A 22875-nucleotide genomic window follows, 5' to 3' on the forward strand; every position below is an offset into this window, starting at 1 on the left:
CTAACAGACTTGCCTTCCGTGCCAATAAATTCTGTTTTACTGCATTGTTCTCTTTTTATTTAATTTCTCTAGGTTAGGGAAGAGGAGAAGACTATGGAAAATGAAGGTGATGTGAAAACAAAAGATAATATTTTTTAAACAGTCATTGACGTTAACAGTATTTCAAAGTTTGCTAAATGCTTTATATATTTTTTCTCATTTGATCCTCATAATAATCCTGGGAAGTAAATACTACAACATTATTGTCCCCATTTTAGAGATGAGTAAACTACAATTCTTAGAGGTTAAAAAACTTAAGCTAAGTTTACCATCACACAACTAGTAAGTGTGATAGGCAGAATTCAAGCCCAGGTCTCTGTGAGTCCTAAACCTGCCCCTTCTTTCCATTACACCACAATGCCTCTCAGGTATGGGATGCCCCAGGGGGAAGCTCATTGCCAACAAGCAACAGGGAAAATTTCATCAAGTGTGTGGCATCTGAGTTTGGCTCTGACGACTGGGTAGAAATCTGACGGAAGAACAGTAGACGTTCTAGACGCAGGGGACGGTTTGAACAAAGGTACAAAGGTAAAGAAGTAGAAGGTATGCTCAGGAGAAAGAAACTAGCACAGTTAGTTGGTCTAAAGCAAATATGTTGAGGCTAGAAATATATGAGATAAGGGGCAGCTAGGTGGCGCAGTGGAGAGAGCACCGGCCCTGGAGTCAGGAGGACCTGAGTTCAAATCCGGCCTCAGATGCTTAACACTTACTAGCTGTGTGATCCTAGGCAAGTCATTTAACCCCGATTGGCTCACTTTAAAAAAAAGAAAGAAAGAAAGAAAGAAAGAAACATATGAGATAAGGCTGGAAAAAGAGAGTGACTTTAGGTTATGGGAGGGCTTGAATGCCAGGCAAGGCATTGATTTACTCAGAAAGCACCATGGAATCATTGATGGTTTCTGAGCAGAGGAAAGACATAACAAAACTTGACACATAGTAGGCACTTAATAAACGTTTGTTCAATTTAATTTGCTATTCCAAAGGAAAAGCAATCTGGTCATGGTGAAAAGGATGAATTGGAGCATGCAGGGAGAAGTGGGGAAGGAGTTCTTGGAAGGCCATTTCAAATCCCATTCCTAGGCCATTGTCCACAAAGAAATCAAAGAAAAAGAAAAGGGGACCACATGTACAGAAATGTTTATGGCTGCTCTTTTTTTATGGTGGCAAAGAACTGGAAATTAAGGGGTGATACCAATCAATTGAGTAATAGCTAGACAAATTATGGTATGTAAATGTAATGGAATACTATTGTCCTGTAAGAAATGATGAAAAGGTAAGTTTCAGAGAAACCTGGAATACCTTGTATGGACTGATGTGAGCATAACCAGAACAATTTATACAATGACAACATCATAAAAACAAATAAACTTTTAAAAGACTTAAGAACTCTGATAAACACAATGACTAACCACAATTCCACAGGACCAATGATGAATCACATTACCTAACTCTTCCCAGAGAGGTAATGAACTCAGGACACTAAATAAGGTGTGTATGTTTTGGACACGGCCGATACAGGAATTTATTTTTCTTAACCATGTATATTTGTCACAGGAGTTTTTTATTCTCTTTTTCCAACAGAGTGAGAGAAAATGGATTTTTGTTCATTGAAATAAATTAAGTTAGAAAGAATGTCCAGGTGGGTAGTAACAGGACCTGTACTAAGGTGGTGGCAAAGGAAGAAAGACTGGATGGATGCAAGAGAATGCGTAAAACTGGAACAGTCTCAACAACACTTGATAGGATAGATATGAAAGGTGAGAGGGAAGTTATGGCTTTAATTGAGTGAATGGTCAGGCCACTCACAGAAATTGTGAAAACAAAAGGAGGAACAAGGTTAGGGTGAAAGATAATAAGCTTGGTCTGAGACATGTCAAGTTAGAGGTTCTTGTCATATTTCCAGGAGAAGATGTCCTGTAGGAAGTTAAGAGATATGGGTCTGTAACACAAAAGAAAAGTCATAATTGGAGAATGAGAAAAATGGGGGGGGGGTCATCTACATAAAAGTAATGGTTTTTATTGTTCTTAAAATATATGTTAATGTAGAAGCTAGGTGGTGCAGTGGATAGAGCACCGGCCCTGGATTCAGGAGGACCTGAGTTCAAATCTGACCTCAGACACTTGACACTTACTAGCTGTGTGACCCTGGGCAAAACAATTAACCCTCACTGTCCAGACCAAAAAGAAAAATGTTAAATTTAACATGGTAGTAACAACAACGCCTTACTTGTCTGTGACCCCTTCTCAACTGCCTTATGTTCTCTTCTTTGTACCTTTATCTCACTGATACTTTTTTCTTTTTTTTGCTTTACTGCCATAACCCTTCCAGCTTACAGCTCTGCCCTGCCAAATAAAAACCTCCCTAAAAACAAATAAATACAGTCAAGAAAAACAAATTTGTGTTACATCGGTCTGAAAATGTATGTCTTGTTTTACAACTACAATCTATCACACACAAAAAAAAGAAAAAGGAAGCACACTTTGCAATAGGTCTCCCAGAATAGAGATTGGTTCATTGATCAGAGTCATTAATTTAGTTTATAATGCTGTGTTCATTTTTTAAATCATTTTCCTCATTCTGCTTATTTCACTCTGCATCAGTTCATACAAGTCTCTCTTGGTTTCTCTGAATCCATTCCTTTCATCCCTCATGGCACAATAATAGGCCATAATTCATTCAGTCATTCCCTAACAAGTTAGCACCCACTTTGTTTCCACTTATGTGCTACAAAAAAAAAAAAAAAGTGTTACTATAATCATGCACAGTAGTCCTTTCCCTCTGTCTTTGGTCTCTTGGGTGTTTATGGCTAATAGTGGTATCATTGGGCAACTAAGTGGAGCAATGGATAGAGTGCTAGGGCCTGGAGTCAGGATGACTCATTTTCTGAGTTCAAATCTGGCCTCAAACACACTACTAGCTGTGTGACCCTGGGCAAGTCACTTAACTCTGTTTGCTTCAGTGTCCTGGAGAAGGAAATGGCAAACCACTCCAGTATCTTTGCCAAGAAAACCCCAAATAGAGTCTCAGACACAAGTGACACAACAGAACAACAAGAAGTAGTATCACTAGGTCAGAATATGAACAATTTAATAACTTTTAGGGTATTGTTCCAAATTGCTTTCCAGAATTGTTACACCAATTGATAACTCCACCAACGGTACATTACCGGGCCTATCCTCCCAAAGCCCCTCTAACAATTGTCATTTTCCTTTTTGGTAATCATTCCCAATCTGATGAACACATAAGGAGGTACTTCAAAGTTGTTTTAATTTGCAATTCTTTTATTATTAGTGATTTGGAGCATTTTTACATACGGTTATCGATAGCTTAGATTTCTTCCATTAAGAATTGCTTGCTCAAATCCTTTGACCAATTTAACTATTTTGTTTTATTTTTTTGGTGAGGCAATTGGGGTTAAGTGACTTGCCCAGGGTCACACAGCCAGTAAATGTTAAGTGTCTGAGGCCGGATTTGAACTCAGGTCCTCCTGAATCCAGGGCCCGTGCTTTATCCACTGCGCCACCTAACTGCCCACCCCCCCAATTTAACTATTAAATAACGGCTTTTGTTTTTATATATTTGTACTAATTCCCTATATACCTTGGATATCAACCTTTACCAGAGAAATTTGCTGCAAATATTTTCCAGTTGTTTCCCTTCTAATTTTAGCTGTACCATTTTTGTCTTCATAAAAACTTTTTAATTTTATGTAAACAAAAATTGCATAGTTTATCTCCTTTCTTCCTTGTTCTCCCTTTTTTGGTCAATTCTTCCTTATCCAGAGCTATGAAAAACATCTTCATTCTCCTCTCATTTATTATATGACTCATACATAGGTCAGTTAGGCATTTAAAGCCTATTGGGGAATATGGTATCATATAGAAGCCTAATTTCTTCCAGAATGCTTTCCAATTTTTTCATCAGTTTTTGTCAGATAGTGAATTCTTATGCTAGCAGTTTGTATCCTTGCAGTGTTCAGTTGTTTCTGATCTTGTATACCTAATCTGTTCCACTGATCAACTTTCTATTTTTTAACCACCACAAAATCGTTTTGCTGATTACTGCTCTGTAATTTATTTTGAGGTCTGGAACAGCTAGGCCTTCCTTCCCACTTTTTTCATTATTTCCCTTTAAATTCTTGACCTTTTGTTCCTCCTTTTCTCATAATTTTGTTTACTTCAATAAAGTAATCCTTGGGTAGTCTGATTGGTATGGCAGTGAGTCAGTAAATTAATTTAGGTAGTATTGTCATTTTTATTACATAAGCAGTGCCCAACCATGAACAATTAATTTCTCTACAACTATTCCTCTCCAAGTCTTCCTTTAGTTCTGTAAAGAGAGCTTGGTAGTTGTATTCCCATAATTCCTGTGCATAGAGGTGATAGTTGAAACTATAGAAATGAATGGCATGTCTAGGGGAAAGAATATTGAAAGAAAGGTCAAGAATAAAATCTAAGTAATTATGATGAGGCTAAGAATTCAGGGAAGAAGAGGGAGAAATTAGAGAAGTAGGAACGTCATGTTAGAGACAGGTCTTTGAAGCCAAGGGAAAAGAATATCCAGTGGGATGATGTGATTAACAATGCCAAAGGCTGAGAAAAGACTTTTTATTTGATTTGGAAATTGGAAGCGATTGGTGACTTTCGAGAGGCCATTTCAGTAGTGTGGTAGGGATAGAAGACAGACTGCAGGGGGCTGAGGAAGACAAAGCAAACATTAGGCACAAAGTTTTTTAAGTGTGATAGTGAATGGGGAAATAGAGATAGGGCATATGGTAGCTGAATGGCAGAGGTGAAAAAGGAAGGCTTTTTTTAAGAATTGAGAAGATCTGGGCATGTCTGTTGGCAGACAGGAAGGAACCAGCAGAAAGGAAGAAATTGAAGACAGATATAATAGAAGGGATCACTATTAGAGCAAGATCCTAAGACACAGGATGAAATGGGACCAGGGGTACAACCCTAACAGGAGCTAGAGATACTTCTCTGGCCAGAGGGAAAGAGAAGTGAATGATGATGTGGGGAAATATTGAGAAATGGAAGAGGGAATCTTCAGTCTTCACACTTAAGTAAATAGATCTACCACCTACCCTTATAGTAGGGGGAGGAGGGATGAGGAGGGTGAGTAGAGAAGAAATAGTTTGGAATCATCACTGAGGAAATGAGATGGGGCGTCAAGAGTAGAAGAATCGACTCTTTCCAAGCTGCTCTTTCTCTCCCACCTACACATCCACACACACCCAAGAGGAGAGAGTTGATTAAATACTGGAGCTAGGGGCAGAACTACCCAAACTGATTATTGGAAGGTGAGTATACTCAGTCGTGACTCATTACAACCAGCTAGAACCCAGTCTCGGGCCCCTTGTTAGTCAGACTTTGACCACTAAGATCAAGCCCTATCCCACCAATTCCCACCTTCCCCTTCTAATTCAGGGAATGATACTCAAATTAATAGTACTATTGCTACTGGGAAGGATCTGACCATCTCTCCCTCTACAGTTCCACTCACCATCCCCATGATTTAGTCATGGGCTACGTAGACAAAAGCATGCTTTCTCTGCTACCACTTTCTGCCCTGTCTTATGCAATCATGTCATTCCTATCCCTCCCTTTTCCACTCCATCCTCCCTTTCGCTTCTTAATAAAACCCTTCCTCTCACACTCTTTCAATCCTCTTGCTATCATGGTATCCTCTTGCTCCTCCCAGAAGACACTGCAACCCTGGCCAATGTGACCAATAGTATGGGTTGTTTCACTCCTGCCCTACAAGACAGCCAAGAATAGTAAGTAGAGTTCTCATTCCTCACTGCCACTTCCAAACTGCCTCCCTCCCCAGTCCTCTTCCACCATCACTCAGCAACATCTCCTCTGAGGTTGACTACATCCAGATTTATCACCCTATTCAGATCCTGGTGGATGTTCTGTAATGATCCCCAACTCATTCTCCCTCCTTTATCAAGAACTTGGCTCACAGTCTCATGATCTACACCTTCACTCTACCCAGCCGCACACAGGGGACAACTAGTCCACTTCCACTATGCATAGCCCTGAAATTATCTGAGCATCAATCAGCTCCAATCCTTCCACCTCTCCCTATGCCTCACCCCTCACCTGTGTTCTGTCCTCATCAGGACCTCCAGCTATTCCACCACTCCCTGATCTCCCAGTTCATTTCCTCTCCTCTGGTTTCACTTGTCTCCCTTTAAAATCTTAGCCCTATAGCTAACAAATTTAACTTTGCACACTGACTTCTAGGCTTGAGTCCCTCGTCCTCTTGTCCTGTCAGTGCCCCTCATCCCTTTTCAGATCCCAACTTTAATCTACTCCCAATCCACCTTCTTTCCTGCTACATATGTGGGGCTGAATGAAGTCAGTCATATTGTACTGACTCAGTCCATTGCTAATTTATGTTATATAATCTCAACTGGGCCCTCACTGCTGCATAACAATCCTTTTGCCCTTCCATGATTTACTACCAGACTTCCCTCAGGATCTGTTCTAAACTAGTGATGTCAAATTTAGACAATCACAAATCAACATTATCTGCATTGTATCATATTTTTATTTCTTTTATTTTCCCAATTACATTTCAGTTCTACTAGGGAGTTTGGGGTATTTAACACCTCTATTTCAAACTTCTCAAGACTGTGTATCATACTTGACTGGGAAAACTGAACTCCTTCTGCTCCCTAATTCTATACTTCATCACTTAATATATTAAGATAAACTCCAGGGACACCCTATTACATTCAGAATCAAATATAAAATCCTGTTTGGCTTTTAAAGCTCTTCATAATCTGGTCCCTTCCTATTTTTCCAGACTTCTTTAACATCTTACTTCCTCCCACCCATCATACTCTGCAATGTAATGACACTGACCTTCTTCCTGTTCCCTGAACTAGATACTCCATCTCCCTCCTCTAGGAATTTTCAATGACTGTCCCCCACATCTACAATTCTATCCTTCCTCTTCTCTATCTCTTGGCTTGCTTCAAGTCTCATTTAAAGTCTAATGATATAGATAGATATAGATATGGATATGGATAGGAATATGGATAGGGATAGGGATAGAGACAGAGATAGATGATATAGATGTAGTATAGATATATATATAGAGAGAGAATCTATCTGTACAAACAAGATATATGCACAGATAGAGATATATAATTTGTATAGAGCTATTTTTGTATTGTCTCCTCCATTAGTGAGGACCTTGAAAGAAGAGACTTTTATTTATTTATTTATTTATTCATTCATTTATTCATTGATTTATTTATTTCATTGATTGATTGATTGATTGATTGCCTTTCACTGTATCCCTAATGCTTAGTATAGTGTCTGGCACATAGTAGGATCTTAATAAATGTTGACTGGCCTAACCCCTCATTCCTCTGTTGCTCATCCTCAAAAAGAAGAAATTACCCTTCTCTTTGCTAGACTCTGGCTTTTCTGCTTCTGCCCTTGATCCCATCCCATCAGGGACCTCAATCCTGCAGTCATCTCCCTTCTCTCCCTAATTTTTAATCTCTCCTTATTCATTAGTTCCTCCCCTACTGTCTACAAACATTCCCAATCTCCCTAAAACTTCATCGTTCTAGATCTCTTCACCCTTTCACAGCCAAACTCTTAGAAAAAAAAAATCTGTCTAAACTTATTGTCTCCGCTGTTTCACCTGTCACTCTCTTCAACCCTTTTCAGTCTGGCTTCTGACCTCGCCATTCAACTAAAACTGTGCTTCCCCCATATGAATTGATACAGGGTGAAGGAATCAGAATCAGTAAAATCATATACACAATGACTATAATAATGTAATTGAAAAAAACAAAAAAATTAACTGTATACTTTGCAATTATTATAACCAAGCTTGACTCCAGAGAAGTGATTTTTTAAAAAAATGCATTTCCTTTCTTTGAAGACGTGAGGGACATCATATGTACTATCACACTGTACTCCTGTGTTGCTTAGTTTTGCTGAATTTTGTTTTGTTTTTTTCTTTATTCTTTGTCACAAGAGATAGCTTATGGGGATAAAATCAGAAATGTGGCTAATATATACATATAAAAACAAAAGGTATCAGTTAACATTTTTAAAAAAGAAACTGGTCTCTCCAAGGTTACCAATGACTTTTTTATTCCTAAATTGACCTCTCCAAAGCCTTTTTTTTTTTTTTGGATGAGGCAATCATGATTAAGTGACTTGCCCAGGGTCACACGGCCAGTAAGTGTCAAGTGTCTGAGGCCAGATTTGAACTCAGGTCCTCCTGAATCCAGGGCCAGTGCTTTATTCACTGTGCCACCTAGCTGCCCCCAAAGCCTTTTACCCTATTGAACACCCCCCCTCTTTCTGGACATTGATTCCTCCCTGGGATTTTATGACTTCTTTGTCGTGGTTTTCCTCTTACCTGTTTGACTAATGCTTCTTAAGTCTCCTTTGTGGGATCATCACCCACATCCAGCCCTGGTATATAATCCTAAGGCTCTCTCCCTGAGCCCTTTTCTCTTTTCTCTATATGTTTTCTTCTCTTTTCTCTATATATTCTCCCTCTTCTTGGTGATTTCATCAGCTAATGGATTTGACTAATATCTATCTCTATGCCAGTGACTCCTAAATCTCCATATCAAGCCCACATCTCACTCCTGAATTCCATTCCCAAATCTTCGACTATCTGCTGGATATCCTCTCAAACTCAATACATCCAAAACTAAACTAATTCTTTTCCCTCTAAATTCTTCCTTCCTCTAAGACTTCCTCATTTCCTTCAAGGGCACTACCAGTATTTTAGTCATCCAGGGACACAGCCTGGAAGTCACCATTCAATCAAGCAAGTGCCGATCATGTGCCAGGCATAAGGTATATTGGTACAAAAGTGTTTACACTCAAGAAGCTTCATTCTACTAGGGAGATACTTATTCATAGATAAGTAAATATAGGATATACATATATAATTTATTACATATATACATATCTCCTATAATATTACATATCTGTACATGCATATACATATATTCAGTTATTAGTGAGATGTATACATACATATATATGTATATAGATAGATAAATGGATGGATAGATGGATGGACAGAGGGAGGAAAGAAGGGAGAGAGATAGATGGCAGATAAATAGATAGATAGATGGAGGAAGGGAAGGAGTGAGAGAGAGATGGATGATGGATGGTAGATGGATGGGTGAATAGATAGATACATAGATAGATAAATGGATGAATAGATAGATAGATATTCAGTTATTAGGGAGAGGTCTTAACAACTGAGGGGAAGCAAGAAGGGCCTCTTGAAGGAAATGCCACCCAAGCTGATCCTTGCTTAAAGGAAGCCAAGAGATGGAGGGAGGTGATGACAAAGAGCATTCTGGGTAGGAGGGGGAAGCCTGTGCCAAAGCAAAGAGGAAGGAGATGGAGCCACTCTCGACTCTTCCCCCTCATTGACTCTTCCCCCTCATTCCCTCTTCCCCCTCATTCCCCCTTCCCCTCTACTCCCACCCAGATCCAATTAGTTAACAGGTCTATTTTGATTCTATCTCCACAACACCAATTGCATCTATCCCCTTCATTCCCTCCATGCCACATCCCCACTAGTTCAAGCACTCATTACCTCTTTCATTCGAAGAATATTTCAATAGTCTCCCAACTGGTCTTCCTACATCCGGTCTCTCCCCTCTCCAATCTATCATCCACACAGCTGTCAAATTGATATTCCTAAAATACAAGTCTAATCAGCACCTAGGTGATGCAATGCATAAAGCTGGGTTTCTTAAACTTTTTCTATTCGTGACCCCTTTTTGCATAAGAAATCTTTATGTAACCCTGGGTATTAAATAGGCATACATAACCTTTTACTGCGACCAAGATTTTCACAACCCCCACAGTCAGTCACGTGACCTCTTATTGGGTCATGACCCACAGTTTAAGAAGTTAGGGGATAGGGGCAGCTAGATGGCACAGTGGATAGAGCACCGGCCCTGGATTCAGGAGTACCTGAGTTCAAATCGGACCTCAGACACTTAATAGCTAGCTGTGTGACCCTGGGCAAGTCGCTTAACCCCAATCGCCTCACTAAAAAAAAAAAAAAAGAAGAAGAAGAAGTTAGGGGATAGAGCATCAGCCCTGGAATCAAGAGGACCTGAGTTCAAATGTGATCTCAGACACTAGCTGTGTGACCCTAGGTAAGTCACTTAACCCCAATGGCCTCAACAACAAGAACAAAAACACTAAAAAAAAAAAATACAGGTCTGACAACGCCAGTCCTCTGCTCAAGAAGTTTTAATGGCTCCCCACTGCCTTTTGGATAAAGTAGAAAGCTTCTTTGCTGGGCATTTAAAGTCCTTCATAAGCTGGCTCTAGCCTATGTTTTCTAGGCTAATTACACACTACTCCCCCAAATACACAGTATACTCTATCCGAACTGGTCTATTTTATGTCTCTCCCTCAGGACATTCCATCTTGCCCCTCCTTGCCTATGAACAGACTGTTTCCCACGTTTGGAATGCTCATTTTCCTCTTCCTCACCCTCACCTCTTAGAATCCCTAATTCCCTTCAAAGTTTCAGCACCTCCTACAAGAGGTTTTTCTTGATTCCTTCAGCTGTTAATGTCTCCTCCCTCCGCCCCACCAAAAATTTAGTCTTTATTTTGTATATATCTTATGTTAACTTATCTGTAAACACACTGTTTCTCTCAGTAGGATATAAATTCCTTTTGTTTTTTCCTCTATATCATTAGCACTTAGTATGGGGCCTGACACCTGGAAGGCACTTAAAATGTTTGTTGAATTGTCTATCCAACAGAAGCAAGGGCCCACCTGGAGTTATGTGCCATCAATTTGTAGGAGGTGAAATTAGCTTCATTTAACCACTATTCCTCAGCCTAAAAGCAGCAGAGAAAATAGACAGGAGGGGTTACCCAGTGATGAGGATTCACGGGTGCAAGACAGCAAGTATGCCACCGTAATGAATAGTGAAATCATAAAGTGGCAGCCCAGGATCTGGGTCTGGAGGAAAGTGAAACCAGGGCGGGGTGGAAATAGAATGGGTGAACAGGGCTGGGTCAGAAGGACCCAGAAGGTCATGTGCAATGTGAGCAGTAGGATAGGAGCTATAGCCCGTCTGGTACTGATCTCTACTTGTCTCCTCAACCAGAATAAGCGTTCCTGGAGGGCGCATCTTCGGGCCTATGCTAGGGCACTCTGCACAGAGTTACCTACAGAAGAGAAGTTCTTATTTATGACGGGGACCCTTTTGGCAGCCTGGGACACCCTTTCCTAGAATAATGTTTTTAAATGCATAAAATAAGATATGAAAGAAACCAATTATCTTGAAATAGTAATTAAAATATTTTCAAAACAAGTTGGCAGATCCCAGGTTAGAATCTCAGCCATAGGGGAAGTCTCAATAAAGTTGTGATTAAGGTATTGAGGAACTGGGGGGGGGGGTGGCGGTGTTGCAGGGCTTGGGGAGCTGAGGAGGGAAGGAGTGGAGGATGAGGGAGATAATTAGGGGCCTGAATAGGGGGTGTAATGCTTGGATCTTCTCAGCGTTCAGCTTCCTTGTATTCTCCTAAGTGGAGAGGTTGATCTCCTAAATGACTCGGGGTTGGGGAGTCCCCCCTGTATGCTGTTGGTAGGTCAGAGGGTCAGTCTATCTCTATCTCAGATAGCATGAGTCCAAGGAACGAGCAGCCAAACCAGAAAGCTTTCTTTGGTGTCCTGGGGAGGCCTATTTAGAAAAGTTATCCTGTGTACTCAGACATCTCTGCCTCCCGTATGAGAAGAGGCGAGAGGGCACAGCTCCTGAGACCCCCAGACCGGCTGCCAATATTAGGAATAATCAGGAGGCAGCGATGACCTTGGCGCTCAAGTCTGCCCGCCCCCCACTCACCAATCCTCCCCACCCCCTGACCCAATCAAGTCAGAGAAGAGCACTGCAGGGAATGGTCAGTCCGCAGATGGGGCCGAAGGGGAGGGGCTCTGAGCTGGACCCTGAGCCTAGGCCCCAGAAGGAAGGAGCTGGGAAAGAGGGGGTGGGGACCAAGCTGGGTGGGAATGGGGAGGCAGTAGGCCACGGCCCGGCCTGGGCACTGCTCCCAAAATAGCTCGGGGGTTTCCATTTTTAGTGTGGAGAGAACAGGGCAGCTCTGTGGGAGCGGGAACAACACTGCCTTTGTTTATCCGCCCCAGGCGGGTGGGGGGAAAGGATGAAGGGGGGGGGGGGTGAGTGGCATGGAAGAGAGGATGTGGGGGTGAGAACTGAGAAGGGAGGATGGAGAGTAGGAGGGCTGGAAAAGGGTGAGTAGGGGCTGCCTGAAACCTTCCCTCTACCCCATGCATCCCACTGTGGGAGAATAAGGGAATTTCCTGCTTCCCATGCCACTAACTTGGGTCATTTTCAGATCCAGACTGGGGGAAAGGCAAAGTAGGAATGTCTTCTCTCCCAGGATCACACAGGCTCCAGAAACCACTGCAAGACACCGCTGGCCAGAGAGGATCTAGAGATCCAAAGTTCCTCCTTTGAAAGGAAGTCAGTCTGTGATGTAGTGCTTGTTTTTGACTTGCTTTGAGCCACAGCATCAGATTCCAACAACCTCCACGGCAATGTGGGAAGACAGCGGCCTTAGTAGAGGGATCTTGGCAGAGCCCCCACACACACACACACACACACACCCCACAGGCTGCAGGGATGTCCCTACAGCACAGAGCCGGTAACAAAGCTCAGAAGGTACCTCAAGCTCAAGTGTACCTCTCCCTAACAAAAGGCATGGATGGGGCTTCCCCCAAAGACTGTTACACTTGGTTCTCTGATTAGTTAATGGAGCCAGAATCTAGGAAAGGGTATTGGATGAACCTAAAATCAGAGATAGAATCCCCTGGGATGGGATTTCCGTCCGCCTCCAACTCAGCAGTTCTTCTCTCTCTAGCACCTTCTTCTCCCACCCCGAGGTCTCCCATTCTGCCTTCCCTCCCTCCCTCAGCCCCCCACCCCCACCGCCAAGCAGGAAGCAGATGAGAAGGCTGATCAAATAGATATCACAGGCATCTGGAGCAGATAGGGAGTGTTTGTTGGAGGGAGTGGAGGCAGATGCCCCTATAAACCACAATAACAGAACACACATCAGAAGATAATCACCCTGCATCCAGAAATGTTATGAAAATGCCAACTGCCATAGCTGCCCAGTTCAAGGAACAGGCAGGAGCTTCCCCAAAGAACTCATACCCTGTGCCACAGTGGGAACTGTTACTTCTCTCAGGAGCACTGGGCAGGGAGAGGGGGGGAGGAGAGAGGGCCAATGGAAGAGGGAATTGAGAGGCAAGGAGTCCTGGGCAGGGCACATCCAAAACTGCTCCCATCATCTATGTTCCTCCCTCTTTTCCTCTACTGACCCTGTAGAGCCAATCAATTCTCTTGTCCTCCCCCAAGGGATTCCCAGGAGCTGTCTGCATAGATGGAGTGACTCAAGGAGAAGGGGGCTGGAGGAAAGGCCAGACTGCTCCTGTTCTGTTCTCTATCATCAGCTTTCTCCCTTACCCTATATACCTCTCGCCACTATGGACAAAAACCAGAGACAGGCAAAAAGAGTTCCAGAGATGGGGTGTTGAAGACAGAGAGGGAAAGACTGAAGGACAAGGAAAATAATATGGAGAGGGTCAAGGAAGAATGAATGAGAACGAAAAGATATTTGTTAAGTGCTTAGCATGTGCCAAGCACAGTAACAGAAAAGAAAGAGGAGAAAAAGACAACACGGGGTCATGGGGAAGGACAGAGACAAGGATGAAGATCAAGTGGAAAATCTCAGTGGCTTCAGAAACAGTTTTACTAATTAGTGACTATGAACTAGAGTCTGTTAATGACATCTGTACACAAATTGGACCTGGGAGCAGTGCAAGTCCTTCAGTCTCCCCCAACTTTCTTGCCTCCTAATTGGCCTCTGCACCCTACCTACACCTTGCACCCTAACACTCAGAGCCTAACACATTCCATTTGAGCCAACTAGTATACCATCTCTCTTCCCCAACATGATACCTAGAAAATGCCTCCTGCAACAATGCCAAAATTGGCACCAGATTATGTCAATCCAAGGCTCCCCACTTCTTCCAGGCCATCTCCCCATCTCATCCACCAGGGGGAGTACGATTTCTTTATCAACCAGTTAGGGAGATGCCCAAGAGCCATGGCCCTCAGACAACCACTGGGGGCCCAGGCTTAGCCCTCCTCTCCATTTCCAGGAGACAAGAGGTGAAAGGCTGAGATAGTGGTGCAGAGAGGCATTCTCTTAGGAAGGGAACTCCCCTTTCCTTCTTCAGAGGCCCAGACCCTGGGTTAATCCCTGCCCCTCCAGCCCCCCAGCCTGTACCCAAGGAAGTGCCCACCACCTAGCTGGCTCCCTGGATGCCATAATCAGGAGAAACCAGCTTTCACTGGAAGGGCCGGGGAAACTGCCCACTCCTCCTGTGTCTAAACTGGCCAGTTACTCATTAACAGCAAAATGCGAGTGGGCTACATTTTCGTCTGAGCGTTTAGAGGGTTGGGGAGAGGGAGGTCTCAGTTCGGATTCTGTATGGGCGAGGGGGGAGAAGGGGGGAAAGGGGGGAGGGGGAAGGCCAAACCCTAGGATGTGTTTTGGTGGTATAGGTGACACAATCCAGTTTGCTGACTGAAGAGTGTCACTCTTCAGGGTATGTATACAAAAGCGGGTGAGGGTGGGGGTGGGGAGGGTGGTCACATTAAGGATGCCCATATAAGAGGAGTGTCAAAATCCACGGTATATGTATAGAAGGAGGAGTCACAATCTAGGGTATGTTCTGAAAAAGGGAAGAGGTTCACAATTAAGGTGTGCCTTGAAGGGGTTGGGGGGGGGGGTCCGCAATCCAGGGTGTGTTTGAATTTAATGGGGTGGGAAAGGTAAAGTTACGATCCAGTCTCCCAGTCTTCCTTGGCCCTAGGCAGGGTGCAGGAGTCTCGAACCTCCTCTCCCGCACATACCAGCCTCCAAGGTGTTCCTCAGTAGAAGCATCCCGCCCCCAGAGTCCAAGAGGTAAAGACCCTATCTGGTCCTGGCGGGGAGGCAAAGGCTGTTGGCTGGTGAGGATGGAGGTGGGGGAGAGGAGGGGCTGCCCAGGGGCGGAGGGAGAGGGCACTCAGCTCTAGTTCAGGGGGAGTCGATCCCGCCTCCCGCCTCTCCCAATCAAAACCACCCTGAAGTTTTCTTCCACCAGAGAAGTTCGGTCCAAAATCCCCGCAATGAATAACACCCTGCCCACCCTCCCGTCCCCCGATCAATCGCTCTCCCCTCCCAGGTGAGGGATCTGCACAACAGAAAGCCCAAAGCGGCCCAAGTAGTGGGCTCCCCGAGCTAACCTTAGGGATGCCGGCTCCCCACCTCGGGGGACTCAGGGAGTCTTGCCGGGGTGCTTGGGTTCCCCGCCTCCCTCCGGGACGCACGGACTCACCACTCGGGCCCCCACAGCTGGGAGAGAGACAGAGGGAGGCACTCACACCGCTGGACTGCGCTCGAATCCGGGGCTACGCGGGGCTGCGCGGAGCTGCGCGGCGCGGGACTGAGCGGAGCTCAGCCGAGCAGAGTGGCGCTGCGCGGCGCGGCGCTGAGCTGAGCTGGGCAGAGCCGAGCCCCTGAGCAGCGCGGGCCTCCCCTACCCCCGCCCCCGGAGGTGGATCCGCCGAAGCCACAGCTGTTACCCGGAGACCGAGGGGCGGAAAACTGCGCCCGCCCATCCCCCACGGCCCGGCGCATTCACCTCCAGGAACAATGGAGACAAAGCCGCGTCCTCCCCCGGGCTCTGCGCCTTCCTTTCCTCCCTCCCTCCAGACCCCGGCTGCCCAGGAACAGAGACACCCCCGCCCCCACCCCCACCCCCGAGTCCCTTCCGCAGCCAGCCACCAGGCCGAAAAGTGCAGCAGAAGAAAGCAGGGTAGGCAGCGAGGAGAGGCTCCGCGTTCCCTCCGCCAGCACCCTCACCTGCTCCGCTTGTCCTGTGCCTCCCCAGTTCTCCTTCCACCTTTCCTTCCTCTCCACTTTCTCCGCCAAACGCCCTTACGAGAGAGAGAGAGAGAGAGAGAGAGAGAGAGAGAGGTCCCTAAGAATTGCTCCCGTTCTTGGGGGACTACCCACACGTGGACATATTAGTAAATATTAAATAAGTTCGACTAGGGAGTTGGGAGTGGACAGAGCACCTGAACTCTGACTTTGAAAAAGCTTGGGGTCCTATGAGGTGGAGGTAAGGAATGCATTCCAGAAATTGAGGGGCAGACAGCCAGTGCAAACTGAGCAGAGTGGTCAAGTGAAAAGGGAAGCTGTTTGTAGGGTCGGAAGACTGCAGTTCAAATCCCCGCCCTGCTGTGTGACCTTGGACTAGTCATTTAAGATCTCAGACATGAAGAGGTGAACTATATCTCGAAAGACCCTTCCGGAGTCTAAATCTATGAACAGAGAAAAGAGATGGCATCCTCAGTTCCCGGAACAGCAAGAAAGTCAGTTTTACTAGTGAAAGGGAGCAAGGTGCAATAATCTGAAGATTATTATAGGTGAAAGCCAAAGTTAGTGGATGGCTTTAAATGGCAGGCTGAGGAGTTTGCATTTTATCCAAAGCGCAATAAGGAAGCATTGAAGATGTTTGAATAGGGGATTGACGTGGTCCGACCTGGAGCTGCCCTTCCTTCTCTACCATTTTCCCCAACCAATGCCTCTCCCCTCTTCCCTGCCTCCCCCACTTCCTCCTCCCCCTTGAAACTTCCCTCCCTCTCTCCTCCTACAATTAAACATTAAACCCTGGGAAAGCATTGGACTAGACTCTGGAAGAGACCATCCGGATTTATAAATCACGGTCCATGTGCTCATAGTTCTCTATATGATGGGAAATAGGGCAAAGTCACACAAAGCCAAATAACATCAGAGTCCAGTCCATGAGAGGGTGCACACAAGAATATGTGAAATCTGTCTGCTACTGCTACCAACTAAGTCACGATAGGGAGTCAGGGAAGCCTTCCTGAAAGTGGGACATTTGGGTTGGAGAACGACATTGTCCAATTTGACTGGACAAGGGGAGAATTAGTGGGAGATGGAAAGGTGAGAGCGGTACCAGATGTGAAAGCCTTGAATGTCAAACCAAGAGAAATTAGTAGTAACGAGAAAGTTCTGAGCAAAAAAGGGATGACAAGATTTATTTATTAGAAACATTAATCTAGAAGACTGAGCTAGAGGGGGAAAGACCTATTAAGCTATTGAAATAGCTAGGGGTGGGGGTGGGGAGGAGGTGTGGGTAATGAGAATTTGTGCCTCCTTGGAGTCATCTGGGACAGAAAAGTATGAATGGGGGGAAAGAAACTAGAAAGGTATGGATGTGAGAGATGTTACCGAAGTAGAATCAACAGAACTTCATAAGCATTTGGATGTGAGAAGAGTCCGAGATAACCTTACATTTTCAAACATAGGACACTGTGTGAACCGTATGGTACTAGTCACAGAAACAGTGAGGCCAGAAAGGCCAGAAAGAGGTTGAAAGGTTTAAGATGGTAAGTTCAGGTGTCAGTAGAACTTCCTCCAGGTTGCAGGTATCGCCCCCCATAGGCAGGTGGCTCAGAAGAATCAGGGCTTGAGATTTGAGGGGCAATCAAAGAATCAACCATTGCAACTATGGGAATGAATGAGAATGCCAAGTGACTGAATGGAGAGAACAGAGAGAAGAGAACCAAGAATAAATCCTTCTGGTGGACTCAATTTAAAGGGGGTAGGAAATAGATGAAGAGACAGTGAAGAAACAGGTTAAAGAGCCCCTTTCTCCATTCAGGTCTCTTCCAGCTACTAATCTATATTGCTGTGATTCCCATTTTCTTCCCATCTCCACCAAAAGGTTCTTGTCAACATCTGGAATTTGCTAAGGTCTCTGTGAATTCTTCACTTTAGGGTTGGGGGTTGGGACAATAGATGGCTTAATGAGAGGAAGTAGTTTGGGGAGGGGACGAGGAGAGATCATAATATAATAGAGTTAGCCCTGGAAGAGACTTAAGTCATCTAGTCCTCGGGAGAGGAAACTGAGCCCTGGAGAGGTGATTTTCCCAAGGTACTCAGGACATAAGTAGCAGAGCTAGCATTTGAAATCAGGGTCCTGTGACTTCAAAACCAATATCTTTCCACTAACTCATACAGCCTTATGGGGAATGAGTAAGGGGAGATGATTGGGATAGTTGAAGTAAGGAGAGTGAAGGGGGAGGTAGAAAGAGGAAAGGCATTCGATAATGTTGGGAGGAGGGCCGTGAGGATTTAGCTGTCAGGCGTGGCCTACATGTTGTCCAGGCAAAGGGAGCTTGAGAGGCGGGCCCCACTCTGCCCCTGTTTGGGCCCCTTCCCAGCCAAGAACAGGGATTTACCTTCAAAGCTGGCCTGCCCCACCCTTCCCCAACTCTCCCTGCTGGGTTGGCACCGCCCATGCTCCCCGGAGCCAACCCTAGCCCCAGCTCTCCAACTACTCAATGGTGTCTTTTCTCTTAGGCTCCGCCCACCAGGCAAAGCTGGGTAGGACCTCAGGTGTCTGGCAGCTGGGGGTCTGGGTTGTGCCTACATCACAATCCCTCTTTCTCTGCCTTTAGTTTGCACTGGCCTAATGAATTTCCCCAGGGCCTATCTGGCCAGAGGAGGGCAAAAGACTAAAAGTCTAGCTTCAGGAAACCAAAAAAGCACTGCTGTTCCCCAGTGTGGAAAACAAGGAAAGCATGTGTGGGCATTGGTCATTCTAACAACCAGCCTCCATGCTTCATTGCACTGTGATGCTCTGGAATGAATCTTATCCGGAGGTAAAAGATATGAACCTTCGTCTTTGTCCCTTAGTCTAACCAGTGCCTGCCTCCTGCCATCCCCACCCTGTCCACTCCAGTCCCCTTCAGAAACTGACAAATTCATCAACCACATTGATTGTTCCCAACCTCCCAGCTGTCAGTGAGTTAGCAAACATTTATTAAGTCCCTACTGTGTGGCAGGCACTGTACTAATGGCTGGGATACAAGTTGTTTTTGAATCTCAGGATTCTGTCATTCAGAGTCACCCCTTCTTCACTTTCCCTCTCACTTCCCTAAACCAATCAGTTACCAAATCTTGTTTCTTCCCATTTCGAGGATTTATTCCTTTCTCTCTACATCCTAGCCACCTAGCTGCCCCCTAAATATTTCTTAAATGCCTTCTATGTGCTAGGCACTATTGGAGGTACAGGGGGTACAAATATCTTGCTTGAAGAGTTTCAAGAGGTAGAAGTGAAGAAAGAGTGCACTCCAGGCATGTGTAAAAAGCACAAAGGCAAGAGATGGAATGTCAGCCAGTTTGGCTGGAAGGTGGCGTGTGAGAGGGGTAACGTATCATACTTAATAGAATACATTCACATCCTTGCATGGTACTGGACAACCTCTATTGAATTAAAAAGAAATTCTGTTCCACACTCACAAAACAACCCTAGCTTCATTTCCCGCAACTAATGTAGGGCAATCTGTGTTTGTCATCTATGACTCAGGGCCCCAAGGACTTATCACACATGGATTGGGTTTGATCATGGGGACCTGACACCATGAGGATCACTTTCTCTCTTTGGCTCATTGCTTCTACCTGGAGTTCTCCAGGAAAATCTTACGATAAATCACAATATGGTTCATGCTCAGGTTTCCTTAAAAGTAGGCATCAACAAAGTAAAATGTACTGTATACAAAATAACAACAATATTGTAAGATGATCTGCTATGAATGACTTGGTTATTTTCAGCAATGCAATGATCCAAGACAACTCTGAAGGACTTATGAAAAATGCAATCCATCTATAGAGAAAGAACTGATGGTATCTGAATACAGATTGAAGCATAATTTTTTTTTGTTAGTTCCTTTTTCTAAAGTTTTTTTTTGTCTGTTTTCTTTCACAACCTGATTAATGTGGAAATGTTTTGCGTGACTACATATGTATAACTTGAATTGCTTCAGTTCTTAAGGGGGGGTAGGGAAGGAGGGAGGAAGAGAATTTGGAACACAAAGTTTTAAAAATTGATGTTAAAATTTGTTTTTACATGTAATTTGGGGGAAAAATAAAATTCTAATTTTTTTTAAAGTAGGCATCAATTTTTGTAGGATACTTAGTGTATGATATGGATATTGTGTTATGGGATAGCCCTTATTTTACACACTACAGAAAATGTATAAGCTATGATGGGCTCACAGGAGCCTATGAACAAACAAAAATATAAAGCGATCCCCCAGGCCCACCACTACCTCCAAACAAAAGAAACAGTGGGAAGCTGTTTAACACACACTCTCATTCATTCACTTCCTACCAGCTCAGACCTTAGGAGCACTCCTTCCTTCAAGAAGCTTTAGTGGGTCCCTAGTGCCTTGAGGCTAAAATATAAACCTCTATTTTGCATTTAAAGCTTTTCTCAGCTGGGCTCTGATCCCTCTTTCTAAACTAATTTGACATTTCTCCCTCTCAGGAAATTGGTAATTCAGCCAAACTGGACTTAATGAACTCGAAAGACCCTTCCAGGTCTAAATCTATGATCCTATGACACTCATAGGAGATATTCCATTCAACCTCTGTGCATTTGAAAAGTCTACCCCCATTCCTGGAAGCCTTCCCTTCCCAAACCCTCATAATTCTAGTGCCTTCCCTCTCTTAATTATTTCCTATTTATCCTGTATATAGCTTTATATGTATTTACTTGCTTGTTGTTTCCCCCCACTAGATTGTAAGCTCCATGAGGGCAAGGATGTCTTTTGCCTCTTTACATTTCCAGTGCTTAGCATAGTGCCTGGCACATAGTAGGCACTTAATAAATGTTTAATGACTGATTGAAGGGGCACCTAGATGGCCCTGGATAGAGCACTGGCCCCAGTGGAGTCAGGAGGACCTGAGTTCAAATTTGGCCCCAGACAGCTGACACTTACTAGCTGTGTGACCCTGGACAAGTCACTCTACCCAATTGCCTTAAACATCCAGAGCCATCTCCAGTAATTCTGATGTATATCTTGCCACTAGACTCTGATGGCTCTGGAGGAGAGAGTGAGTGAGGCTGGTTAATCTGCACAACCCTCTCTCACTTAAATCCTATTCACTTCACGTCATGACATCACCCCAGTCTTAAGAATAAAGGACAAGGAGGCAGCTAGGTGGTGAAGTGGATAAAGCACTGGCCCTGGATTCAGGAGGACCTGAGTTCAAATCCAGATTCAGACACTTGACACTTACTAGCTGTGTGACCCTGGGCAAGTCACTTAACCCTCATTGCCCGCCCCCCCAAAAAAAGAGAGAGAGAGAGAGAGGGAGAACAACAATTGACTGACTGGAATGTTTTCTGAACTTTTTACTTCTGCCTTGTAGATTTCCTAGCTACCTTCAAAGTTTAGCTCTGTCCTCACTTTCTCTAACACCCCCTATTAAAAGCACTCCCCCACAACTACCAGAAATTACTTTGTACATAATTTGTGTTTACTTATCTCATTAAGTATCATTTTTCCCAATAAAATATGAGCTGCCTGAAGGCAGGGAATTTCATTTTTGTTATTGTGTTCCTAGTGCCCAGCTCTTTTTCCCCCCATACATGATTTCATCTGAACTTTGGTCAATGTAGGTAGATTCCTTTTTAGTGCAGTTTTTTGTTGTTGTTGTTGTTGTTTTTTTGGTAGGGCAATGAGGGTTAAGTGACTTGCTCAGGGTCACACAGCTAGTGTCAAGTGTCTGAGGCCAGAATTGAACTCAGGTCCTCCTGAATCCAGTGCCAGTGCTTTATGCACTGCGCTATTAAGCTGCCCCCGGTAGATTCCTTTTTAGCAATTTGCCTGGGGTACCAAAAGGTGAAGTGACTTGCTCAGCGTTGCAGCCATAGTATGGTGATAGAAGCAGGACATGAAATCAGGTCTTCCTGACTCTAAGGTCAGCTCTTTATCACTATGATTCTCACCTAGCACATCATGTAGGTCATATACTTTTTGAATTCAATTAAATATCCAATCAATAGTGTCACAGAATCACAGAATTTGTGAGTTGGAAGGGACCTGAGTGGCCATCTCTCCAGAAGCAACTGGATAGTGCAAGTAGATAGAGTATTGAGCCTAGAGTCAGAAAGACTTGAGTTCAAATCTAGCCCCAGACTGTGTGACCTTGGGCAAGTCATTTAACTTCTGCCTCTGTTTCCTCAACTATAAAATGGGGATAATAATAATAATACCTACTTCTGAGGGTTGTTTTTGAGGATCAAACAAGATAATACTTGTAAAGCACTTGGCATAGTGCCTGAGATATATATATATATATATATATATATATATATATATATATATATATATATATATATATAGTAGCTGTTATTAGTATTATTTTATTTGAGCCTATACCCAAAGGAATACCATTCAACCTCTGCCTGAAAGCCTCTACCACCTCTGGAGGCAAGACATTCTATTTTTGGACAACTCTAATTCTTAGCAAGTTTTTCCTAATATTAAGCTTAAATTGACCTATTTGCATCTTCTTCCCACCTTGTTATGGGTTTTGTCAAAAAGAACAAGTTTAATTCCTCCTCCTAAATATGACAGCCCTTCAAATACTTGACCAAGGTTAACAAGTTCCGCCCCCCCCCCTCCCCAGTCTTCTTTCCTCCAGTCTAAATCCGCTGGATCCTTTCAATGGATCCTCATGAGTTATGACCTCAAGATCCTTCACCATTATCCCATCTAAACACTCTCCAGTTTATCAATGTTCTTCAACTGTGGTGCCCAGAGTCGAACACAACACTGCAGATGAGATCTGACAAGGGACTCTCAGTAGACTTATTACCCCATTGTGGGAACTCTACCCA

General features: G+C 44.1%; 1 protein-coding gene across 3 annotated transcripts in view; it reads right to left on the minus strand.

Moving 5' to 3' along the window:
• PLXNB1 (plexin B1) overlaps positions 1-15689 on the minus strand; it is a 74100-nt gene extending 58411 nt beyond the window's left edge. Inside the window, exon 1 of one of the 3 annotated variants that reach the window (XM_043972619.1) lies at positions 15536-15689. The gene's annotated coding sequence lies outside the window, so the exon portion shown is untranslated. Of the gene's footprint in view, positions 1-15397 lie in introns of all 3 variants that reach the window. The other 2 variants (XM_043972601.1, XM_043972610.1) reach the window with 2 other exon arrangements.
• Between the last annotated feature and the right edge of the window lie 7186 nt (positions 15690-22875).

The sequence above is a fragment of the Dromiciops gliroides genome, chromosome 1, assembly GCF_019393635.1.
Source record: "Dromiciops gliroides isolate mDroGli1 chromosome 1, mDroGli1.pri, whole genome shotgun sequence".
Lineage (NCBI taxonomy): Eukaryota > Metazoa > Chordata > Mammalia > Microbiotheria > Microbiotheriidae > Dromiciops > Dromiciops gliroides.